The sequence below is a fragment of the Dermacentor albipictus genome, chromosome 6 (assembly GCF_038994185.2).
Source record: "Dermacentor albipictus isolate Rhodes 1998 colony chromosome 6, USDA_Dalb.pri_finalv2, whole genome shotgun sequence".
Taxonomy (NCBI): domain Eukaryota; kingdom Metazoa; phylum Arthropoda; class Arachnida; order Ixodida; family Ixodidae; genus Dermacentor; species Dermacentor albipictus.
The window spans coordinates 140,801,256-140,826,437 of record NC_091826.1 but is presented as its reverse complement, the minus strand read 5'-3'; the positions used below and the strand labels follow the sequence as shown (position 1 = coordinate 140,826,437).

Below are 25,182 nucleotides of genomic sequence, written 5' to 3'. Positions count from 1 at the left end.
AAGAAGCTGAGGTAAACAATTGTAAAGAAGAAATTTCTAAACTGCGACAGCAAGTTAACCAACTTGAGCAGTATAGTAGGCAGCACAATTTGGAAATTCATGGTATTCCGCACAGTGACAATGAAGTACTGCTTGACAAAGTAAACAACTTAGCGAAAACACTGCAACTTGCCGAACTGTCTCGTGCAGATGTTGAACGTATGCATAGGCTTCCACCCAAACCAGGCAAAGAACCTGTAGTACTCGTCCGTTTTGTATCCCGTGTCACGCGGAACGAATGGATGACAAAAAAGAATGATTTGAAAGCAAGGAAATCGAATGTTTACTTCCTTGATAATCTGACACCAGAAAACAAGAAGCTTCTGTGGGAAATGAAGCTACGATGTCAGGAGAAGCATTACCAATTCGCTTGGCATAGGGACGGCAAACTGTTCGTGCGCAGGGCTCAGGGCGAGCGCGCAATCCATATTGCATGCGAAGCTGATTTATCTCTGATACGCTGATTTTCTCGTGGCTTCTGGGCGTTACAGAATACTTCTTCTCATGGCGAGTACATGCGCATCAGCGTACTATGACAGTTCTTTATTTACTTCTGCCGTAAATGCTCCATTTTTTCTAAAAGATAACAAGCTATCTATCTTTCATTTAAATGCTAGGAGCCTGAAAAATAAATATATGGAAACGGAAGCTTATTTGGAATCCTTAGAACATAAATTCGAAGTCCTAGCTTTTACCGAGACATGGTTCACAAGCGCGGATGATATTATTCAATTTCATGGTTATAAATGTGAAGGTGTTTATCGTAAACACCGCCGTGGTGGAGGTACTTCACTTTATTTGAAAAACGATCTGTCCTACGAGCTGCTGTGCGAATTCTCATGCGTTACCGATTCCTATGAGTGTATTGCTGTAAAATGTTGTAAATATTTTATTGCTTCAGTGTACCGTCCTCCTTCAGGTGATCTTGATGATTTCATTGAATTCATTACCAAAATATTGGAATATGCTTCTGATCTGAGTCTCCCGGTTGTTTTGGTTGGCGATATGAACATTAACTTATTATTACCTACTGCTCACACTCAACAATTCATTGACGTACTACATTCTTATAATTGCACTAACACAATTTGTTCGCCAACCAGAATAACGCCAGATTCTGAATCATTAATTGATATATGTATAACGAACCACGATCCAAATGATGTTTTTTCGGGAATTCTCACCTCTGATCTAAGTGATCATTTGCCAGTATTTTGTTTTTTGCCACGACATGTAAACAAAAAAAGGCGTTTTCGAAGTCAACTTTCTTTCTGTCGCCACTTTAGCGATGAAAATATGAGTTCCTTTCGCTCCATGATAGAGAATACAGACTGGTCTACAGTGTATGGCGAAAATGATCCGAATATTTCGTATGATACGTTTATTCAGATAATAAAATCGTGTTATGATGCTGCTTTCCCACTACAACAAATAAAAACCTACAAGAAAGCTAGGAAGCCGTGGGTAACTCGAGATATGTATAAAAGAATGCAGAAACGTGACAAATTATTTGATACATTTATTCGGTGCAGGGATCTTGCGATACTAAATGAATACAAGAAAATAAGAAACAAGTTGACTTCAGACCTCAAAAAAGCTAGAAACAGGTATTACGAACATATGTTTTCTACGGTATCAAACAATCCAAAGAAATTATGGAATGCAGTTCGCAGGTTAAAAGGAACCCAGCATAACACAAAGCCGAATACTCTAACGTTTGATGACACTGAATACAGTGAAACTTCCTTGGCTAATAAATTCAACGATCATTTTTTACTTGGTGGTGGGTCATCCTACTCTAGTGGTTCATTACTGCCACCTGAAAGATTTCTAAACCACGAGACTTCCAATTCTATCTTCCTATCACCCTGCACTGAAATGGAAGTGTATACCGTTATTAAGGCTTTAAAAAAAGATACTGCAGCGGGGACTGATGACATAAAAGCAGGACCAATCATATCAGTTGCTGATGTTGTCTCGGCTCCATTATGCCATATCTGTAACAGCGCTTTCGTGAATGGCATTTTCCCCGATTCTATGAAAATTGCCAAAGTGATTGTATTGCATAAGGGAGGCTCTGTCACTGATTTAAACAACTATAGACCGATATCCATACTACCTCTTTTCTCAAAAGTGTTGGAACGACTCGTAAAGTGCACACTAACTAAATTTCTAGATAAAAACCACGCCCTTGTGGACCAACAGTTTGGCTTCCGTGAACACAGATCTACTGAAATGGCACTTGTTAAGATCAAAGAAAAACTCCTCAGTAACATCGAGAACAAACTATATACGGTTGGTCTTTTCCTGGATATTAGAAAAGCTTTCGACTCCATTGAACACACCATCCTATTTAATAAACTGACATACTACGGAGTTCGCGGTGTGGCCCTGAAACTGATTCAAGATTACTTCACTACCAGACAGCAATACACGTGTTATAATGGGTTTTGTTCATACAAGAAAGAAATTGCACTCGGTGTCCCTCAAGGGTCAATTTTGGGTCCCCTGTTCTTTATTCTATACGTAAACGATATTGTAAACATACCGCTTACTCCAGACATAGTCTTGTATGCTGACGACACAAGTTTGTTTTTCTCAGGTGACAGTTTACGAGTGCTAGAAACTACAGCTAATAATTGGTTAGATCAACTTTCAGTTTGGTTATCAGCAAACCACCTGCAGTTAAACGTCAATAAAACAAAATACGTGGTTTTTAAGCCTAGAAATAGGCCTGATGACTGTGCTTTTTGTGTGAAGTTCAATAGTTGTGTAATCGAGCGGACTTCAGCTTTTAAATTTTTAGGTGTGCTTTTTGATGAGAACCTTAATTTTACACCTCATGTAACGAAGATTCATTCTAGCATTTGTAAGTCAATAGGCATATTGTTTAAAATTAGATACTTTGTTCCTACTTGGTTGAAACTCCGCCTGTATTATGCTTTAATTCAGTCTCATCTTAGCTATTGCCTGTTGGTATGGGGGACTACATTCCAATCAAACTTGGATCGATTGATATGTCTCCAAAAACGAGCAGTTCGCTGTGTTGAGAACCTTGGACCCCGCGATCACACGGCACCTTTCTTCATAAAGCATGCACTTTTAAGAATTAATCAACTGTACGAACTTAAGCTCGCTATACACATACGAGGTGAACTCGAGAAAAATTCACTCATCTTTTATCAAAACCACCTCTCAAGTTACACCCAATACAATTTCAGGCATGACCATATTAGAGTTCCATTTTGCAGGACGAACTACGGTAAAAAACAATTAGCATACTTAGTCCCATCCTTCATAAATGCACATCCTAACACGATCACTATCGCGCAAAACTTCAGATCATTAAACTGCTTTAAAAGTGCCATGAAAAAATATTTGCTTTCCCTTTCTGATTGACATTGTGCTAATTGGTTTTTTGTGTGTCTTATGTACAATTATTTTAAGTGCGTTTCATTTTGTGCTTGTATATATATGTGTGTGTGTGTGTGTGTGTATATATAGATATATATATATATATATATATATATATATATATATATATATATATATATTATGTATATAGTTTTTTTGTGCTTATATTACTCTGTTGATCCTAAACGGTTTCTGCTTAGAAAGTTGTATAGTTATTGTTGTATTTAATGCACGTATGTTTGCAATGTATGCTATGTACGTCTAATCCACGCTATTGATATGTGTGTATACTATCTGTATGTTATATGCTACCACACTGTTGAGCAATGTATGGGTGACAGGGCCTTAGTCAGGCAGACAATGTACTGCCTTTAGCCTTGCCATCCAAGACCTTCACTGTGTCTGAATCAATGCTGAATAAATAATTTATCTCGATATCTCGAAAAAATTGACGGATTTAGAGGTTAATTCAGCGCAAAGCTCCTTGTAACCTTTAGATTTTAACCTCTAAAGAACACTGCAGCCCATCAGTGAGGAGACCTACATCATGGATTGGACGTTTGCTGATAAATGTATCCTAATGTGTTCGTGTTCTGCAGTTATGATCTGGTTATTACAAACGAAGGACTTCGGCAGTTCGGGCTGTATTCGGTCTTAATTTCTGTCAGCCAAGCAGTTACATTTTTCACGATTTAAAACCAACAAATAAATCTAGCACGATCGCACTTGCAAGTTCATCTGCGCGCTCTTTTTTGACGAACCTCCATACTTGGCGCACAGCCTTATTTGAAGTATCAGCAACGAAGACTGTGTCATCGAATGATGTGGCGTGCACTGCCTGCGGAAACCCAGCAGTCGAACGTGACGGAAGCCCCCTGCTCTCGCACGCATTCTAGCCACCATGAGACAGGCATGGAACATCGGTATTTCAACACGAGAAACAAAAGCGGGCGAGTTTCTTTAGAAAAAATGAATATTTTTTAACAAATTTCATGTACGAGGCGAGAAAGAACAGTAAAAGAAAAGCACACGAACGCGGTGGATCTTTCAGTAAAAGGTTGTTGAAAACATTGGATGGTTCAATCACATATCAATATAATTCAACTTGTCTACTAAAATGACCTTGTGCAGAACCTTTCAGTTGTCTGCATACATTTCCTGCCTTTAACCGGGTTCGTTTCATTCCCTGCACTGCCTTGATGCTGTCAACAAAAAATTTTCCATGCTTCAACCATAACCGCTCAAGATGAGGTTAGTAGTTAGTGTGCAAGAAGCGCGTGCCTAAGAAAACCATGCCGACACGCGGTACCAGCTAGGCAGCGTGCGTACATAAGTATAAAGGAGCGGCGAGGGAGAGAGAGAGAGAGAGAATAAACTTTATTCAAGAACCCCGGTCCGGGTTCGCCCGCTTTGTTCTAATTGTCTGCCAAGCCGAGCGTCGTGATGAGCTCGATCATGGCACGTACGTAGTCGGGGGAGGAGTCCGCCAGCCACTCCTCAAGCGTCGTAGGTCTACGGATGGGTGAGAGTTTGGCAAGGCTAGCCTGAATAGCGAGACGGCTCCCCGGACAATCCCACAGAATGTGAGCATTATCCGGGAAGCCGCCACATGCCATGCAAGCAGGTTTACCAGGCAAACCTTGTATGTAGTGTTGGAAGTGTGGGGACAAGAGAGAGTGCGTCTGTGCACGCCTCCATAGTACCGCCTCTCTTCGATTCATGTGTGTATCCGCTTGTGGATACTTCATGGAGTTGTTTAGTAAATCATCAAGTTTTTCGCGCCTTTCCGCCCGCGCGAAGGCATATTGCTCATTCAGACTCAGTGGGTCCGGCCACCACAGAGGAGGGCCCGGGAGATTTGCGCGGGATGTGGCATGTGCCACTTCGTTCCCTCTGATCCCTGTGTGACTCGGAATCCACTGAATCCGCACTCTAATGTTAGGGTGTGCGTTGAGGTGCGTTGTTAATGCTGAGTGTAGTGCCGCGGAAACGTTTCTGGCGGCGAGTGCCCTGCATGCAGCCTGGCTATCTGTTCGAATGAGCAGATTTCGTTCGTGTGGATTTGGCATGGTCGCGGCTTCCACGATAGCTGTAAGTTCCGCTTGATGTTGTGACGTAATATTGCAGTGTAGGCCCCATGATAAAGGTGTAGAGTCGGTTGCCACCCCTGTGCAGAAGCCTCGATTATTTGGAGAGGCGTCCGTGTATAGGATCCAGTCGTCGGTGTCGTCCTTGAGGTGTAGTGCTCGACTTTGTCGTCTTTCTGGTTGTGTATCTGCCCCCATATTTCGAGGTATTGGGTCGACGGTAATGTGGTCTAGCGTGTCCCACGGGGGATATTGTTGTTCCTTGTCTGGGCATTGTGGGACATCGTAGCCTAGATCACGCATAAATGCCCGTCCCTGTCTAGATAGCTTCAGGCGACTAAATTGTGCCTCTTGGTGGAGTTGTTTCAGCTCATCCAGTTTAGGCAGCACTGCCGTCTCATCAACTCGGTTGGATGGCGAATATGCAGGGGTGCCTAGAATAACTCTCGTTATCTGCCGGGGCATGGTTTCAAGTTTGTTTTTTTGTGTTTTGGTGACTTTTAAGTATGGGTATTGGTACATTATCCAAGGTATAGCCAGGGCCATGGTGAGTCTTCTAAGCTGGTGCTCTTTGATACCTCTCACCCTTTGTGTTGTTCTTGTAAGTAGCCTCTTGACTTCATGGAGCTGCCGAATTGTTTGCCGCACCCAAACGTCGGCCTTACCATTGTCCTGCAGCCAAAAGCCCAGGACCTTGATATACGTTTTTCTCGGGACAATATCTTGGTTCACTTGTAGTGTTATTAGTTTTCGTTCCTCTTCTGCCTGCGGTTCTCTTTGGTTGGTTACCACTATGTGCTCGTACTTGGCACTGGACAGGGCGAAGCCCCTTTCTTGAAGGTATAGCGCGGTGACATTAATACCTGTTTGCAGTGTCTCTTGAATTTCAGCTGGAGATCCTCTGCTGGCCCAGAGCGTTATGTCGTCCGCATAAATTGTAAAGTGAAGGTCTTCTACACGCCTCAAGAGAGTTGGCAGCTTGCTTAATGCTAGCGAGAATAGCGTGGGTGAAAGAATCGACCCTTGGGGTACACCTCTTTTCAGGTACCTTTTTTCGGACTCTTCTTCGTTTACCTTCACGGTAACTGTGCGGTTTGTAAGAAACCCTTTTACGTAGTTGTAAAGCTTTTGACCTGGTTGTATGGTTTGCAGTCCTTCGAGTACCGCTTCATGGGTAACGTTATCAAATGCTCCTTTGATATCCAACCCCACTACGGCTCTGAGTTGGCTGCTGCTCTGTGCTCTGTATATTTCTTGTATAGCAAGCATCGCATCCTGTGTGCACATGTGCTTTCGAAAACCAATGACTCGAGGATCGATAGCAGTGCAATTTTCCTGCTGCCATAGGAGTCGTGTTAGGGCCATTCGTTCCATAATCTTTCCCGGACATGATGTTAAAGAAATGGGGCGCAGGTGGCTGATGGCGCTTGGGGTCTTATTGGGCTTTGGTATTGGGATCACAGTAGCCATTTTCCAGGTCTCCGGTATGTCACCGCTTTCCCAAGCTTGGTTTATGATAGCCAGAAGCTGTTCCAGTTGTGTGTCTGGCATATTGCGTAGCATCTTGTTTGTGATGCCATCCGCTCCAGGTGTCGTGTGTCTTTTACTTGCATTGATGGCTGCTTTAAGCTCCCCAATCGTAAATGGCTGGTCTACAGGTACCTCGCCGCAATCTTGTGTGGATGGTAGTTGTCGCTGATCTTTCTGTAAGGTGGCCGAAGGGAAGAAATGGTTGGCTATTTGTTCTGCGAGATCGCGCGCTCCGATTTCCTCCCTTAGTTGGATTGCCTCCAGGTGGTTCTTTCTCCTGGGTTGCCCAAGAAGCACCCGAAAGAGCGACCAGGCTCGGCTTGTGTGCATGTTGTTTCCGGCTTGCTCGCATATCTGCATCCAGTTGTCAGTTGCGAGTTTGTCAGCGTATTCTTGCGCCTCCTTGGTGATGATATCTATACGGCATTTTAAGCGCTTGTTCAGCTTGTTCTTTCGCCATTTTCTAAGTAGCTTGTGCCTATTGTCCCATAGATTGAGTAAGTGTCTGTCTATTTGCGGGTGGTCTTCAGTTCTTTGTACTGTCTTGGTTGTGCCCTTGTGCACGGTGCGTAGTGTTTTCGCCCATTCTTCCGGGTTATCAGAATGCGCTCCTTGGAGAAGACTCCTGAAAGCATCCCAGTCTGTGATATTTGTGGCTGTAGTGCGATTTCCTTTAGTCGTGCATTGCTTCTGTGGTACGGGAATGATTATTTCTATGATGCTGTGATCACTACCCAACGTTTCCCCAGTGTTTTTCCACTCCACTTCCTTAGCTGTCCGGCCCCAGGTCAGGTCTGGGTTTGTGTCTCTTTCCACTGAATTTCCCATACGAGTGGGAGTTTCTATGTCATTCAGAAGCGATGGGTGGGCATCACTTGCATGTCGTAGGAGCTGCCTTCCATTTGGCGTACTATGATTGTAGCCCCACGCCTCATGGTGGCTGTTAAAGTCGCCTACCCATAGCAAGTCCTTCTTGCCATGCTCTTTGAGCAAGCTCGTCCATGCTTTGCGATAAGCCCCTCCTTTAGGAGTACGGTAGGTGTTAATAATGGTTAAGTCGTATCGTTTGAAGAAGCGGCATTTAACCAATACGCTTTCCTCTTCCCCGTTGGTCATATGACTGAGGTCCTCGTGTAAGGCCGTATGTTGATTCGCCACCAGTGTCACCGTCATTGTAGGATAACTAATCGGATCATCATTGGTTCGCCTTCGGGACCGGTGTGTAATACTTGGATTGTGGTAGGCCGTGTAACCCGGTAGGGAGATCGGTGCATTGGTCTCCTGAAGAGTTATTACGTCCGGCTTATGCGCAGTGTGTGTGAGGTATTGTATTAGAGAGTTTTTTTTACGGCGTATTCCTCTACAATTCCATTGCCATACAGTAACAGCCATTTCGTGTAGTGAGTTACCTTTGCTGTCATTAATCGCCATAATTGCTAGAATGACCTTGTTTATAGGGGTGCGCTTCCTCCCTGGCGGGAAGTCGTTTTCTAAAGGTTCGTTGTAAAGTTTCCACGCTTTGCGTTAGCGCGGCAAGTTGTTGTGTAATAGCAACGAGTTGTTTTTGCATTTCCGCTACTATTCTGTCGCGTTCTGCATCTTCTTTTTTGAAATCTACTTGTTCTTTTCGAATTTCTGCTATATCATTGAGAATGTAGGCAAGCGTGCTGTCATTGGTTGTTTCGTGGGTTGCGTTTCGCTGTGTTCCTGTAGGCAGCTTTCCTGACCATGATTCTTGTCTTGCATGTGACTGAGTGGGGTTGTGGGGAGGATTAGTTTTGTTTTTGTCGTCAGTACGGCTCTGAGGAGTGGGAGCTGGCGGACTTACCTCTGCCCGTGACCTCCATGCTCCTTTGACTTCTGCACTGCCTTGTTGAGGTTTCTTGTTTGCCTTGTTCTTGGCGTTGTTCGTTGGTGGTGTAGTGCCCTTGTGTGGTTGTCGCCCACTGAGGTCAGGTAGGCTGCCGTAGTTTTCGGAACGCCTCAGGACGTTCTCAGGTGATGGTTCTCTTAGGCAGTCGAAGCGATTCTGTGTCTTCAGCGGTGGGTAGTTGGTGTCGTTTTTAGGTGGTGGCTTATTGCGGTATGCTTGCGGGTGTCGATTGCTCGTGTTTTCTTTCCTTGATGTGTGTTGCTTGCGTTTTTCGGCCGCCAATCTGGCCATGCGGTCTGCTTGTTGTTTCTTTGGACAATCGGGATCTCTTGCCCCATGAGGCCCGCCACAGTTCACGCACTTCATTTCACACTCGTGCAGTGTTCTGTCCGGTCTTTGGTCCGGTGGGAATTGAAGCCCGCATTGTTCACACCGCACAAAATTCCGCGCGTTGGGGCAGACGTCGGCTCGATGCCCAATGGTGAAGCATGTTGTACACTGGACCGCCTTGGGACGGAATGGTTGTATTTTGGTGACTGATCTTCCAAGAAGGGCTCTCTTGGGTAGCTCTGGTCCCTTGACAGTGATGAGTATAGCTGTTGATCGGCCCAGTCTTCTCGCTGCTAGAAGTTCCCGATCTTCAAGAGTTATGACTTTTGTCAGTTCGTCGTCCGGCACGTCAAGTGGGAGCCCTTTAACTACACCCCTTGCGTTGTCCGGCTCATGCGCCACGTATGCTGTTATTTCGTGTTGTTCCCCTCCGAACTTCAACGTCTTGAGTGCGGCGAGCTTCTGCGTCGCAGATTCCCGCCGGCTTTCCGCAACTACAAGGTTCTGCAGCTGTCTAACTTGGGTAGTGACGTCCCGAGATTCGGTTGTGGTAAGTCCAGCTGCTGCCGTGATGGCAGCGCTCACATGGTAGGGCATGGCTTCTCTTAAGTTGATTTTAGTCCCCAGCCGCAGAATGACGATCTTGGGCTTGGCGTGGCGTATCACGGTTGGAATAGTGATGAATTCTTCCTCACCGTTTTGATCGTGTGGTTCCATGGCTGCCTCGTCGTCCATGACGCTTCAGGCGTCGACGTGCCTAGCCGCCGGCGAGGCTCCGGCGGTTAGGGTTAGCGACTCCTTTACACGTCGCCTTCGGAGGAGCAGCCGTAGAGCTTCGAAAAACCATTCAACTCACCCCAAATTGCGTCCTGAGGTGCCGGTCCACTACGCGTTGCTTTGTGCCGAAAATGGCACCAATGCTGTTGGTATTTCTGGTGTTTCAGGTGATTTCAACGGAGCCGTTCCGTCGCGCGTCTTATCGCCTCGAGCTGGCGTTCCGACCCCCGAGGGAGCTGGGGATGCGGTACGCGCTAGGCGACCGGCGTGACTGCTTTGAAATAAACAACCTGCATGTCGGCGAACCATTCTGCATTGCACTTAGGATGTTTTCTAATAAAACTTGTAGCAACTGATTCCACTGCCAGCTTTCTTTGGGCATTATATATAAGCTGTACCGAAGATTGGCACTACAACGACCGCAAATTTAAGTGACAGCAGACACGAAACGCGCCAAACGTTCAGTGAAATCAACAGGATGCCGCTACACTCACATAAAAGCGAGCGCCGTCCGCTCCGCTGTCTTTTTAGGAGACATAGACAGATGAAAAGAGCGTTAAATGTGTGAAGCCGCCAACTGAGAAATGAAATCTTTATCACTGTCCAAACACGAAATGCTTCCACCATCACACCAATAACGTCACTGGCACCTCTGACATTTATTTCTGTAATTCATTGCTTGTTTTCATTTTTTTTTCATTTTTGCTTGTGCCTCTAAGTGCCTCTTTCTAACATGGCGGCAGGGAGCAGGCATCAGCCACACCGGAGCGCGGCCATCCACGGTGCTATCATCTCTCCTCCTCGGTCCAATCGAGATAGCTCGAGTTGCATGCTGGGAAGATTTTAAGCGGGAGCGGGAGGCTCGGAGCCGGCGCGAGTGGTTAGCGCGCTGTCGTCCTGTCGTTGTTGTCATTCTGAGACGGCCATTATATTTGACTTGTTTGGATACCATCCGATCACCATTGTGTGCTGCCACCACTTGTAGCCTGCAGTAGTTATTACCGCTTCTACTGGGAACTTGCGCCATCCGCTGCACCTTTATGCCTTTGTGCAGCAGAGACCTTTTCGGTGTGTTGCGCGGTCGCTGCAACGAGCCGGGTTGTGAGTGCAAGCGATACACCATTCTGCGCCTGTCGGAAAGTGACAACCTGGTGAGGTGTGACTATTGTGACCACGTCCCGAATGCACACGGAAAAATATGTGATCTCGGTAAGCAGAACTTTTGCTTTAAATTATTTTTAGGTGGATAGTGCGTGAATTCTTTATAGTTCGCAATTCAAAATTTCACATAGTGCACGCTCTCGCTGCGCGTAAGTGTTTCTGAAAAAAGTTATTGTTGATATATTTGCTTCTTTATGCTCTTCGATTTACATTTAGCTAAATTCGATGTTTTCATGTTGTCATTTTGTGCAAATATTGGATTAGACCATTCTAAAATATTGAGCTTGTCGGCGGGATGAGTTGTGTCAGGGCAACTAAATGACCTCAACAATACGTTTCTTGTACTGGCGCCGTGCTTTGGGCTGATGTAGTGGACAGAAATCGTTCAGTATTGTACAACTCGCCTCGCGCACCCTCCGTTAGCCATGCTGTGGTGGTGCGTGACTGCCCGCGCCCTGGCCTGGAGGTAATCTGCGGTGTGTGCAGAGGTCGGGCAAGCCGAGGTGGTTCGTGGTTGCATTTCCGCTTTCTTTCGGTGCGCGTAGTGCTGGAGGTCGCGTAATCTCAAAAGTTCGGAGACGCGTTGAAGGGAGCAACAAAACAAACGTTCGCTCCCCTCTGCGATCTTCAAGTCAACTTGATAGCGATTGTTCGCGGTCGTCAGATGAGATATGTTCATTAATGCCTGTGCTCGCGTGACACCATGGTTATTAGTAAGCTAATGATTACTGTTACGGCAGGTAAAACTACGTACCTTAGTTTTAGTAGTGGTCTAATGCTTTGCTATCGCTATTAGTGCTTCGCTTTTTGGGTAAAAATGCATGTTTTCTCTATTTTCTTTTAGTCAAACTGGCCAGTAATTTAGCATGGGAATCGGTGGTTAGCATTGACTAACTGCGAAGAATACACAATTCTCTTTTTACCGCAACGTCACCCCTTCTCTTACAACTTGCATTCCAATTTTGCACAATGATGTATAATTATATACAGCGTTGTTCCGGAGAATACATGTTATATAGCTTTCGCACGAATTTTGCTTATGTACGCGTCTTTTTTTTTTGCCTAGAGCTCTGCAATGCGCTCTGCATTACTTTGTGAAAACTAATAATGTCGTTTCGTTGCGTCTATAATTTCAGAAACGAAAAATGCAGCTGAGGCAAAGGTGCAATGCAATGTGCCAGGCACCGTGTTCGAGGCCTCAGTGTCACATGAAACCGTGGAAGCTTGCACATCTAGTCTCTCCTCAGTGCAATATGGTTAGTATAATGTGGAATGTTAGCCAAAGCTTTTTTGATTGCCTAGTGTATCAAATATTTTAAAGCGAAGCTTTCTTTGCCACTTCCCTCGGCTTTTCCACTGCTGCTGCTGTCGCTGACCTGCACGCGGCGTCGGGGAGTGCTTGAGTACGTAATGTATATAATGTACGCAATGTACGAGAAATTGCATCGTACTTGCACATAGTAGGGACGCGGGAGTGGCGTCTGTGAGCCCTTTCCAGCAAGAACTGCGCGGGCGTCGCCACAATGCCCTCTGGAGTTGTTTAGTCGTCACAATGTCCTCTGGAACTCCTCGGCCATCGACACAATTACCTCTGGAGCGCTGTAATTACGCGTTAGCCTGCGGTATAAGCATTGTAGAAGCTGCAGCGCTTTTGTACTCACGTGCAAATTTCCAGAGGGGAGATAGTCAATGGAAAGATAATACAGAGAATTTGTAAAGCCAACGCCCTGACCAAACGCATGAATAATAGTTGATATTCGCTCGTGGCGCCTCGCATACATAGTATGATCGTGGAAGAAGGGAAAGACGCCACCAGAAAGCATGCTTCATTTGGGGTCGCTTAAATAAAAGAAAAGTCGCTACTAGACATGGCAACAGTTGAGGAGAAACTGTAAAAAGGTTAGTTTAAGAATGAAACGGCACGTTTCTGCTATTTCTGAAAAATAAACACCCTGCAAGTTTGTACATGATGACAACTGATGCAGGCGTGCAGACGCAAAGCTGCACTCAGTACCGCAGCGTCAAGACGACAACACGCAGCGTCAAGACGACAACACGCAAGCGGCTGTCGAGCAAATAAACATTTCAGCCACGATGCCATACGCCCGTGTGAAAAATGGCGGTACTAAATTGCTTGCAGCATACGAACAATGGCGCACAACAATGCCTCGAGCAAACACGCCTCGCTGTTTGGTGTACTACGTAGGCAAACACAAGTGGTGCACGTAAGGTAACATTTACCATCGCATCACGACTGTCTTAGGCCGTCAGCATCACCGCCAAATATTGCCACTGAACGCAAACAGCACAGAAAGCTTTGCTTGCATCGATTCCCACAGTGCGTGGGATCTATATATATATTCTTCTTCTTTTTTTTTTGCTTTAGAGAGGACTGTCCCAGTAGGTGTCTCCATAGGAAATGAATCGGCCTGAATGCCTGTACAAGAATCACAGCCTGGCTGCTCTAAAGGTAAATGCATAGCGCATACAGGAAAGAATTGGTTTCATTGGGTGCTTTGTTTTCACTTGTTTGTTTCAGACTCCGCACCGTGGTCCCATGTGGAAGAGCCCCCACTTGACAGCCCGGTGGTTGCCATGGACAAAGAGATCCGCGATACTGAAGGCGGCCAAGGTATGTGATGTGAAATATAATTTACTAGTTCATAAGGAAAACATCTCAAATGTAACGATACTAAATATTACACTCATTTGAAAACTTTTCAAATATCGTCCAGAAAGCTCTCTGCATTCACTTTCTGATTACTTTTACTCACATCTGTGTTCCTGTTCAGTACTTATATTGTAGCATTATCATTTGTATTGGTCAGTGGTGCGAGTCGAGCGGAGCATCATTACACGATTTAATGTTGTCGCCTTAGATTTTCTTCCCCTGAAATAATACTAAGCATGGAGGCATCGCTGATACTTTATATGCGCTTAAATTGAGGTATGGTAGTATTTTGGGGCTATTTTTTATTCACTACTTCCGTTTAGCTAGACTGCACGATAATTAACACATGAAGGCACAGATTGTAGAGACGGAACAAATTAATGAAATTAGATGAAATTGTTAAATTATATTTTAAAATTTAATTTAAATGTGATTTACTGCATTTGGAAGTTAATAAAGGTGAGGTAAGCAAAAACCGTAAGAGACATCCTGCCGGACGGAACGTGCACACAGCCAGCTCATGAAGGGTGCGATGCTGCGCCAATTTACCTGGTGAAATCTCGTTAATGCGTATCTTGTGGGAACAGGGCATAATTACGCGCTAAACGGTAGCATCCTTTAGTGAGATTTCAGTTGTATATAGTTCAGCAAACAAACGAAAATTGGTATTATACTGATTACTTTCAGTAAAATAACATTTCATTGCTTTTTCCTGCATGCTTTAATGAGAGCTAAAGGTGAGCCAGTTCTAATTTTCCTTGATGTAGAATGGTTGGGCTCTTTGGGGTTGAGTTGTGCTCTGCATCTGCAGTACTGCACGTTTTTCATAAATTTTACTTCGTCAGTTCACATTATACTGTGCATATTCAATGTTTGATAGGCGAATGTTTATAGGCTCTAAGTGTCTTTGTAGGCTCCACTGCCCAGTGGTGATATCCAGATTGCAGCTCCCCACGTCTACACATGCAGCGAGCACACGTGTGTTTATGCTTGCAGCAGGCAAGAAATAATTTGGGTCTCGGACGGCAGCCTGGAGCTAGCTGTAATTTATTGTATTTTAACCTACTACATCAAGAACCTCGAATATGCATATGCATTTGCATCATTCCTGGCGCTTATGCAGAATCTTGTGCTTCCCAGCAATGTTGTGCCTAGAGGGCTCATAAATGACAGATTGAAGTGTTTCTTTGCTCTTCTGAAGAAAAAGAATGTGATTTGACTCAAAGTCTAGTTAACAATTCTCACCTTGCATTAATGCTCACTTGTTGCCAGGAGGTGGTGAACAGATGCATCATTTTGTGCATTACAGTTGCATGCCTTTCTATAACTGTTTTATTGAAAATTACTGAGGTAATACATCCATTCATGCAAGTGGCATTTAGTATTGTGCACAAGTATTTTATTTAGCTGCTCAAAATTCTTAAATTCGTGCAATGTGAATTATGGCGGCCTTTCTTTGTCACTGAGTTATTCTAACTGCTAGCCTCTAGATAATAGAGTAATTGTGCAGTGCTATGCATAGTAGTGCCCAAATGACCTTTTTCAATATTTATTTTAAATAGGTAGTGCATTCAAAAAGTTTGAATCCCATCCTTGACATTGTTAGCTAGACAGTAAAATGTGTCTTGTAGTAATTTTAATAAAAAAATGTTCATGTTTGCATAGTCACAAGGATCTAAACTGAGAGTTCACTATGCTGTAAGCATCACCACTTCCAGCCTTTTGTCATTTGGCCCTACAAGCCAGCACTTCGCACATCTCCTGGTTAAGCTTTGTCTGACGTTTCTAAGAGCAACAAGTTGTCTTTTGATTCCAGTGGTGGTCAATGCTAACACTAAGGAAACGTTGCTCAGGTATAGATGGGCTGCATGCATGCATGGCCTTGTGGTCCAGTCTTCTTTTTTAGGTTCACCTATAGCCAATACTTTGTATATTTTTTGCATCGGCTACATTGCATTGGCAACGTCTTTATTGACCTGCTCTAATGCTGCACATTGATGTCTAAAGCTCTTTTTATGTAGTGTCCAATGTGGATCTGAACACAAGTGTCCAGTTTTTGTTCCTGCAATCTCATATACTAATCTTTGCCTTGTTTTCTTGCTTCCTGACAGCAGTACAAGTTTTTACATGGACAGTTAACACGAAGTTATTGACGACATGCATGGCTGAAACACGGTGATATGATTTTAAAAATTCCTGTGATATGATGCAAGTGATAGTATTCTGTTGAATTTTCAGATCTAGTCATGTGCCAGCAAGGCCTGCTGTACTTCTGGTGTATTCTATGTTGCATTTTCAAATAAAGATGTTGCATTCTGAAGTTAACCTTATACTGCCTGTGGAACTGTCAATTTATACTCAGATTATTTATACAAGCTAACGGTGCCTCCTCAGGCGTTCAAATTGTGTTTTGAACTGTATTTTTGAGAACATTACCGTTACATATTTGCTCAAAAGGTGCCGCACGGGGAGTTTCATTTCGTCAGAAGTCCCAAGGGATACAGTGTACTAGTATCATGGTAGCCCTTCGTTGGCTGAAATACAACGATTTAAGTGATTTAAATGAAAGTAAACTTTTGTTACCACATTCAGCTGAGCGTTCCTTTTTTTTTCAGAGAATTTCATGTGGGCCCCGCTCTTTACGTGGTCCGACGAGCCGGGTGCGGCCTAGCAACGGGGAGGCGCCGCCTTGGGTTTTGTTCCAGAAAGGCCAAATCTCCGCATGCACCGAGCCGGCTGCCGCCAAACAACAGAGGTGCGTCATTTCCTTCTTTTGCGGTTCTCTCTGCTTGTGCCTCTTCTTTCTTGCGCGCTTCTTTTCACGGTCGGATTAAGCAGCCGACAACCATTCCCGGAGAAACGTGAGCCCTCGCGGAGGACGCCACTCGGCCAGTCCTTTTTGGACATTCTCTTTACACGTGGTTGCGCTTCAAAATAGTTCACCTGTCCACCTCGTGTAGTTTCAACAGGAAAAGGTGTCCCTGTGTTTCTCTCAGCCTAAGCAAAAGAAAAAGAAAAGAAAAAACTGCGTTTTGCTGGCAGCTTACGCAAGCCGTAACATATCTTCGACTGCAATGCTATCTAGTCAAAAAATTCTCTATCTATCACAAAGCACAACAAGGAGGAGTGCGGGAGTACAGATCTCCACTTACGAATGGCATAGCAAGTGACAGACGCATACTGTTTTTGGGTACAATTGTGTAGCTGTTAGCAATAAATGAAGCAAATTTTTGCTTTGCTTATGAACAACGGCAAGTGTTCAGGCCCTTTACCCGTGCTTTGTTTTTCTCCTGCCCATGCATTTGCCTTTACTGTGTGGATTGTGCCAAGGGTATCATTCAGCATGCAAAAATTTAAAAGTAGAATCAGTGAGCTGAAATTCATTTTTTTTTTCATTTTCGCGTGCTAGATGATACCTTAGGAACAATCCACCGAGTAAACACAAACGCATGTGCAGGAGGATAAAAACCGCAACAGTGCGGGCCAAAGTCTGAACACTTGTCGTTGGCAAAGCGAAAATTTGCCTCATTTATTGATTAGCAGCTACAGCACTGTAGCCCAAAAGAATATGAGTCTGTCACTTACAATATACTATTCAAAAGTAAAGAAATTTCTCTGGCTCCCGCAGTCACCTTTGTTGCACTTTTTGGGGTAGTAGGCTGCATTTTGTCTTAATATTTTTTTAAGCCAAACAAGAGATGTTGCGGTATGCGTAAGGTCTAGGTTGCCTGCGAAACGCAATGTTTCTTTTTTTTTCTTTTTTTCTTACTTAGGTTCAGAGAGACACAGGGACACCCTTTGTCCCGAAAACCGCACGAGGTGGACACGTGAACTATTTCGAAGCGCAAGCGCATGTAAAGGCAGCGTCCGGAAAGGACTGGCCGAGGGGCTTCCTCCGCGAAGGCTCACATTTCTCCGCGCACGGTTGTAGTCTGCTTAATCCGGCCGCGGAAAGAAGCGCGCAAGAAAGAAGAGGCGCAAGCAGAAAGAAGCGCGAAAGAAGGAAGAGACGCACCTTTGTTGCTAGGCGACAACTGCCTGGGCGGAGCATGCGCAGAGCAACGGGCTTTTATGAAGCATACCGCAAAAAGAAGCCCGAAAGAAAAAAGAGCCGCGTCCCCGTTGCTAGGCGACACCGGCTCTATATACGGAGCATGCGCAGCACGGTGCGCATCTGGGACCTCCTGTAAGACGCTGTTGATCGTTCAACCGGTATATTGTAAAAGTAACCTTTATATTTAGGCAAAAGCACTCAATACTGTATGCCTACACTAGAGGTTAAAGTGTTGTAACCTCTAGTTTAGGTGCACGCTTTCTTACCTTTAATAGAAGTTAAATTTGTAAAGGTTGATTTGTAACTTATAAGTTAAAGGTGCACAAATCTGTGAGAATATACCCCTTTAGTAAACGTTACCGTGCTAAGAGTGTATAACGTAAAACTATTCCAAGCTTTTCTATTCCAATTCTGCAATCAGCCCTCCGCGATTGGTGAAAAACATTTTTGGACCACCCGCCCTTAGCCTGTCATAGTCGGCGTTCGAGTTGTCCACTTCTCTACTCTTGTGTCCTGTCTGCACGCCTCATCTCTTTTTTTACGCATTAAGGATGCATTAATTTGCCGAAGAAAGCTGAATTTTCTTCTGAATAGCCGTAGGCTGCACCATTCCGAAAGGAATAAAACATGGCTGTCGCCGATCGCTCAGGCACTGGCAACTCGCACCTGCTGGAGAGCATGGGTTTATTTGCGTATAATAAAACTTCTTGCATGACCACGTAACGTTTCCGAGCACTTTCAGCACGTTTACGACCTCATTCTGCCAACTCTTCATTGCTGAGGATCTGTTTTAACGTCATTCTTAAGCTTCTGTTGCATGCCGCCGCGATTTTCGACCAGCCACCGCAAGCTAAGAAAGCGAAGCGGACCAATCGCAGAAGCCGGCACCACCTTCTTTATCCGGTTATCGACTTTCACTGCAGTGGCTCGGCCCTATCGAATCCCTCTCCACTTGAGCATGCTCCTCGCCTCTTGTCAGGTAATTAGATAAGACAAGCCACTCAGTGTAGGCAATGAACGAGAAGAAAGGGGGCTAACCGAGGGGCCCGATTTTTATTAGTCATATCATAAGAAGCCAACAAACACTGACGCCAAGGACAACATAGGGGAAATTGCTTGTGCTTAGTAAATGAAATAAACAAACGGTAAAGTAACGGAAATTAAAGTGGATGAAAAAACAACTTGCCGCAGGTGGGAACCGAACCGACAACCTTCGCATTTCGCGTGCGATGCTCTACCAATTCAGCTACCGCGGCGTCGTTTTCCCATCCACTTTCTTGGGTATTTATGTGTCCTATGAGAACCCTGGGAGTGTTAGCCAGCGCCACCACTCACAGACCTTGGCGGAGGACGTGGAACGTCTTTTTTGCCGCAGGCGTCACGAGAACGTGATCTTTTAGGGTGAAGGCAACTGGTCAATAAACCCACATATGCTACCTGAAGGCATCAATGTTGCCGGATTCGAAACCCTCGTTATGTAATGAACGAGAAGAAAGGGGGTTAGCATTGATGCAACATTGATGCCTTCAGGTAGCATATGTGGGTTTATTGACCCGTTGCCTTCACCCTAAAAGATCACGTTCTCGTGACGCCTGCGGCAAAAAAGACGTTCCACGTCCGCCGTCAAGGTCTGTGAGCGGTGGCGCTGGCTAACACTCCCAGGGTTCTACTAGGACACATAAATACCCAAGAAAGGGGATGGGAAACGACGCCGCGGTAGCTCAATTGGTAGAGCATCGCTCGCGAAATGCGAAGGTTGTGGGTTCGATCCCCACCTGCGGCAAGTTGTTTTTTCATCCGCTTTAATTTCCGTTACTTTATCGTTTCTTTATTTCATTTATTAAGCACAAGTAATTTCCCCTATGTTGTCCTTGGTGTCAGTGTTGGCTTCTTAGGATATCAGTGTAGGCAATGTTATTCGTTCATCAAGCAAGCAAATGTCACCTCCTATGAATGAGGAGAGCGTTTGACTGGTCTGTTCAGACAGCCCTGCGGGTGACCGCCCGGTGCTTGCGCCGGCGGTTACGCAAATTCGATGTCAGGAGATTGGAATAAAAACATATTGGAAAAGTTAAGCGTTATAGGGCCCTTGCTCCTGTATATCCTGACGAAGGTTGGCAGGCGAAGGCGACGGTGGTTGCATGGCACATGATAGCAACGAAAGCTCACGAGCCACCTCATCACCGTGGCACTCCTTTACCTGGGAAAGCAGTACGTCAATATCAGGAGCGGTGACCATGCTCGAGAAGGGTTCGATAAATACAGGCGGGCGCCGCGCGAGAAGACGCTTTCGGTGAAGCTCGTCGAAACTCTGGCCATGCTCAGTGACCTGAGAAACAGTGTCATGGTTATTTGACAGCAGTATAGAAAACTGGTTGTAAGTACCCTTGATGGTGTGACGAACCTTGTCCGCCTCCGCCATCGTTGAGTTGACACGCCAGTAGACGTCGACGACGTCCTCTGTGAAGCCGGTGAACGTTTCATCAGTTTGCTTGGATCGGCTTTGTAGGTGTTCTTCAACGCGAAGCTTGCACACGCGAAGGCGGCCGAAAAGTTCTGTGAGGCTGAATTTGAAGCTTGTGCACGTCAGGAAATCGGCTTCGGGGTATTAGCGACAGCCGTCAAATAAATGATCGCGTTGTCGAGCTTCAGGGGATCGTTCGATTTGTTGGTGGTGCTCGCTCTGTCATGCGATTTCAACCAATCTTCAATTAACGTCCGTCTCGTCTGCGACACTGAAAATGTTGAGAGCGCGCTGACACTGGGTACCAACGTATATGAAGGCCAGCGAAACCGGTAGGAATGTCGGATCGTCGTCGTCAGGCATCACGGACAGCAGAGTCCGGCAGCGGAATTTTCAGGGTGTTGGAAAACCACAGCAACCTCTAACACGTTCTAAAGCGAGCAAAAGACACGACAGCAGGAAGCGTTGGCGGCGTGTCTCGACCAGAGCAGAGCAGGCAATCTCCCTGGAGGCTGGCGATGTGGCTGCAGCGCCGAGCATTCCTCTTGAATGCAGTGCTAGGTCGCTTGGTGGAAAGCTCCTCCCCGGATTCTTTAAACGCTCAAAGCATTCCATATTCTGCGGCCCTGATGGCATCCCCTTCGCAATTCTGAAAGCTTACAACAGTATCCTTGCCCTGTATTGGCATCAATATTTCATATTTGTTTAAATATTTCCACTTGCTCTCAGGCGTGGCAAACTGATCGTGTTTTTCTTGCATTTAGGTCTGGCTGTAGAGCCACCGCGGTTGCTTAGTGACTATGGTTTTGCGCTGCTAAGCACGAGATTGGGAGTTCCTATCCCGACCACGGCGGCGGCATTCCAATTGGGGCGACATGCAAAAACGCCCGTCTCCCACCCATTGGGGGAAAGTTAAGCATGTTCTGGTGGTGAAAGTTAATCCGGAAGCACTACAGCTTGCCTCATAATGAAATCGTAGTTTTGAGACCTCAGAATTCAGTCATCGTATTCTGTGCTGCACCGTTCATCGGCGACCTGTGCAGCTCAGTGGGCGCGCAGCCAGTGCTCAGCGCCACCCGACAGCCCGCTATAAACGTCGATCGCACACAAGCTGACATCGTTGGGCACGACTGCACTCAGGGAATGCTGCCACCATTTGTCTTCATTCTTCAGGTGAGAAAGTGATACGTAAAACGTATCCGCTCGAGTGACCTATTCTTGCTGTGCTGCCATGCCGAAGGCTGTGTGGTGTCGTGTTTGAACATGCTGTGCTTACACTAAAGCTTCTATTACTTCACGGAGATGTCGAAACTAATCCCTGCCCCGAAATAACTCAACAACTAAAGTAAATGACCGCAGATATTAAAGACATTGGGGAAAATCATCTAGCTGAAATCGATAAGAAATTGAAGATATTGACAAGCCTACAACGAAAAGTCGATTCTTGTCAAGAGCAAATAGCAAGCATGAATTCGGCAATAATATGAATGCAAAATAAAATCAATGATCTAGAGAATCGTACCAGACGCTCTAATTTTAAAATATGCAGACTACCAGAAGCCACCGGAGAGACCCCTTCACTGGAACGCACAGTGAATAAAGTCGTTATCGAAGGCCCTCTGGAATTAAAACCAGTAGCCATCGAACGCGTAAATCGGATAGGAAGAGCAGAACCTAACTACATTCAAACTGTAATCTTCAAATTACTAGATTCAAGAGATAAGTATACAATACTGAAAAGGCGGTACAAACTTAAGGACACTGAACTATCTATTGCAGAAGACGTTTCAAAATGATTGCGAGATATCAGAAGAAAACTTTGGAACAGCGCAAAAGTATACCACAGTATAACACAGCAATCGCAATTACCAATCGCCCGTATGTTTGGATTAACGAGCAGGATGCCAAAGTGTCGCTTGAAAAAAACGAAATTGCCATGTCGGCAAAGCAGCGAACATCACCGGAAAAGCGGAGTTGTAACTCGCCGGGGCGCAAAATAACACTTTTCACAGTAAATGCTAGAAGCGTTGTCAGCTAACCCCAGGCACTTGAAAACTTGATAATTGATTATGAACCTGATGTAGCAGCTATAACAGAAACGTGGCTCGTGTCCAACATTCTTCATCAAGAATTCGCGCCACCAAAGTATTCCGTTATCCGAAAAGACAGTCCTAGCCGTGGTGGGGGAGTGGCGTTATTAATAAAAAATGTTTTGCTTTTTCTGTTCTGCCTGAGATAAAAGACGCTGAGGCGGTATTTCGTAAATTGCTTTGCGAAGGTAGAAACACTCTCTCAGGATGTATTTATCGGAGCCCGAGCTCGGGTGGCGAGCTTGCCAGCGCCATTCATGACTACATGCAACGTCACGCCCATGGTTTACGCATCGCCCTTATGGGTGATTTTAATCTTTCTGACATTATTTGGAATGACATGTACTACTCGTCAGCAGCCTTGGATGCATTATTTGATCTCATGTTAACCTTCAATCTTCATCAGGTCGCTTCACGTCCAATGCGTTCGGTGGGAACTAGTCAAAGCATTCTTGACCTAATATTTATCAGCCATCATGTCAATATTACCCATGTACGAACTGACGTAATTCGTGGCATATCAGATCATGGCGTACGAGTATGCGTCTTACAACTAATTGGTATTACTGCGCACTTTTCTGTGTCCATAGTAACCGACTTCCAGAAACGCTGATGACAATAACATACTATCATACCTTCATCGCGAGTTCCAGCCTTTTTCCCAAATGGGTACCAATGCCTCTGCTGACGTAAATTCCCTTTGGCTTATGTTCAAATCTATCGTCCTCAACTGCGTCACGAACTACGTGCCTACTACAACCAAACGGCCTCCAAAAATATTCCCTGGATGACCTGAGAAGTAATTCAGCAAAAGCACCGTCTGAAAAGATTGTGCAGAACAATAAAAATTAAAGGAGGAGATGGATACAGGGTGATGAAACTGCCTAATGCCATCGCGGAATTCAAGCTTACAGCGAAACGTGCACAAGAATATTATTTTAATGCAATGTTATCGAGCTTTCTTACTAATAATCCCGGAAGGTTCTAGACGCACTTTCGCACCAGTGATAGGAAGCGTCCCACTTATGTGCAAAGGAGGAAACTGCGAAAGCCAACTTATATAACATTTTCTTTCAATGAGTGTTTACTACGGAGACTAATATTATTCCCCCATTCTAACCAAACAGGGTGTAAGCATTGACAAATTAGACATTGAGGACGCTGGCATACTTAATCTTCTGCTCAATCTTGACCCTACAGATGGCAGCGGTCCTGACAACATACCTAACGACTTTCTGAAAAGGTATGCGGAATGGTGCAGTAGATACCTCGGCATTATTTTTCGCAAATCACTCACGACTTCACAACTACCGAACGACTGGAAAATTGCAAAGATAATACCTATACTTAAATCAGGCAACACAGCAGAATTTCAAATTTTAGACCCATTCATTAACTAGTACATCCTGTAGGCTTCTAGAGCACATAATCCTAAAGTACAAGCGGTTTTTCTAGAGAACAATGGCTTCTTGTCTCCCTACCAACATGGCTTTCGTAGTGGTTTATCAACAGTAGCCCAACTAACAGAACTAGTCCACGATCTTGCATTTACTGTCAATCACCGCGGCCAGACTGACATGATTGTGCTTGATCTATCGAAGGCATTTCATTGTGTGTCATAACAAATTAATCGCTAAAGTTGAAATTGTTGTTGGGAACGGGCTGCTTTCAGCCTGGATAAAACAATTTCTAGCCAATCGTTTACAATTTTTAATCTGCAGAAAAATGCTATTTAACACTGTCGCCGCTACTTCCGGAGCTCCCCAAGGCTCACTTCTGGGGTCATTACTCTTCCTAATCTATATTAATGACATCACAGCAAACATTGGTTGTAACATAAAACTGTTCGCCGTCAACTGCGTTATTTAGAGCGAGATCACTCATTATAGCGACCACATCGCACTTAATACATCTCTCAACACTCTAGCTATTTGGTGCTCTAATTGGCAGATATCAATTAACGTAACGACGTCTGTGGCCATGACCGTAACAAGGAAAGCAGAACCCTGTAACTTTACATATGAGATTAACGGCATACCACTAGCTAAAGTTGAACAACATAAATACCTGAGAGTTACATTTACCTCATACCTCAGGTGGGATTAACATATTTCGAATATCATCGCAGGAGCATTACGCAAACTATTCTTCCTCAAAAGAAGCCTTGCGCTCTCTACATCAACGAAGCTACTGGATTACACAACGTTCGTTAGGCCAGGTATCGAATATGCAAACACAGTCTGTTTTACTCACTGATACGACTAACATAACAAAACTAGAAGCAGTACAAATAAAGGCTATAAGGTTCATTCACAGCAAATATAAACGCACTGACTCACCGACTAATCTTCTAACGCAGTCTGGATTGCAAACGCTATCTACCAGAGCAAAACAAGCTCGCCTGAAGTTCTTGTTTCAGCGTCTAAAAAATCCCTACAATAATCATGTGTCCAGGTACATTTCATTTCCTCAGGCTCGAAAAACACGTAACGAACATGCATACACTTTAACAGAGTACGCATGCAACAACCACACGTTTAAGTATTCATTCTTCCCACTTACAGTAGCTGAATGTAACCGACTTGATCCTGCTATAACCGCCACCGGATCGTTGTCCGAATTTACCTCACACGTACAAGCTGCACTACGTAAATAAAATCATTTATCATCGCATGTATCATCGTCAGAAATT

General features: G+C 44.8%; 1 protein-coding gene and 1 non-coding gene across 2 annotated transcripts in view; one reads left to right on the top strand and one right to left on the bottom strand.

Moving 5' to 3' along the window:
• Nucleotides 1-25,182, bottom strand: part of LOC139061384 (ATP-binding cassette sub-family C member 2-like) — a 485,203-nt gene that overhangs the window by 241,469 nt on the left and 218,552 nt on the right. The gene's annotated exons all lie outside the window — the stretch shown is intronic.
• Nucleotides 19,647-19,719, top strand: TRNAS-CGA (transfer RNA serine (anticodon CGA)). Its single transcript has one exon. It is a non-coding gene; the product is annotated as a tRNA-Ser (tRNA).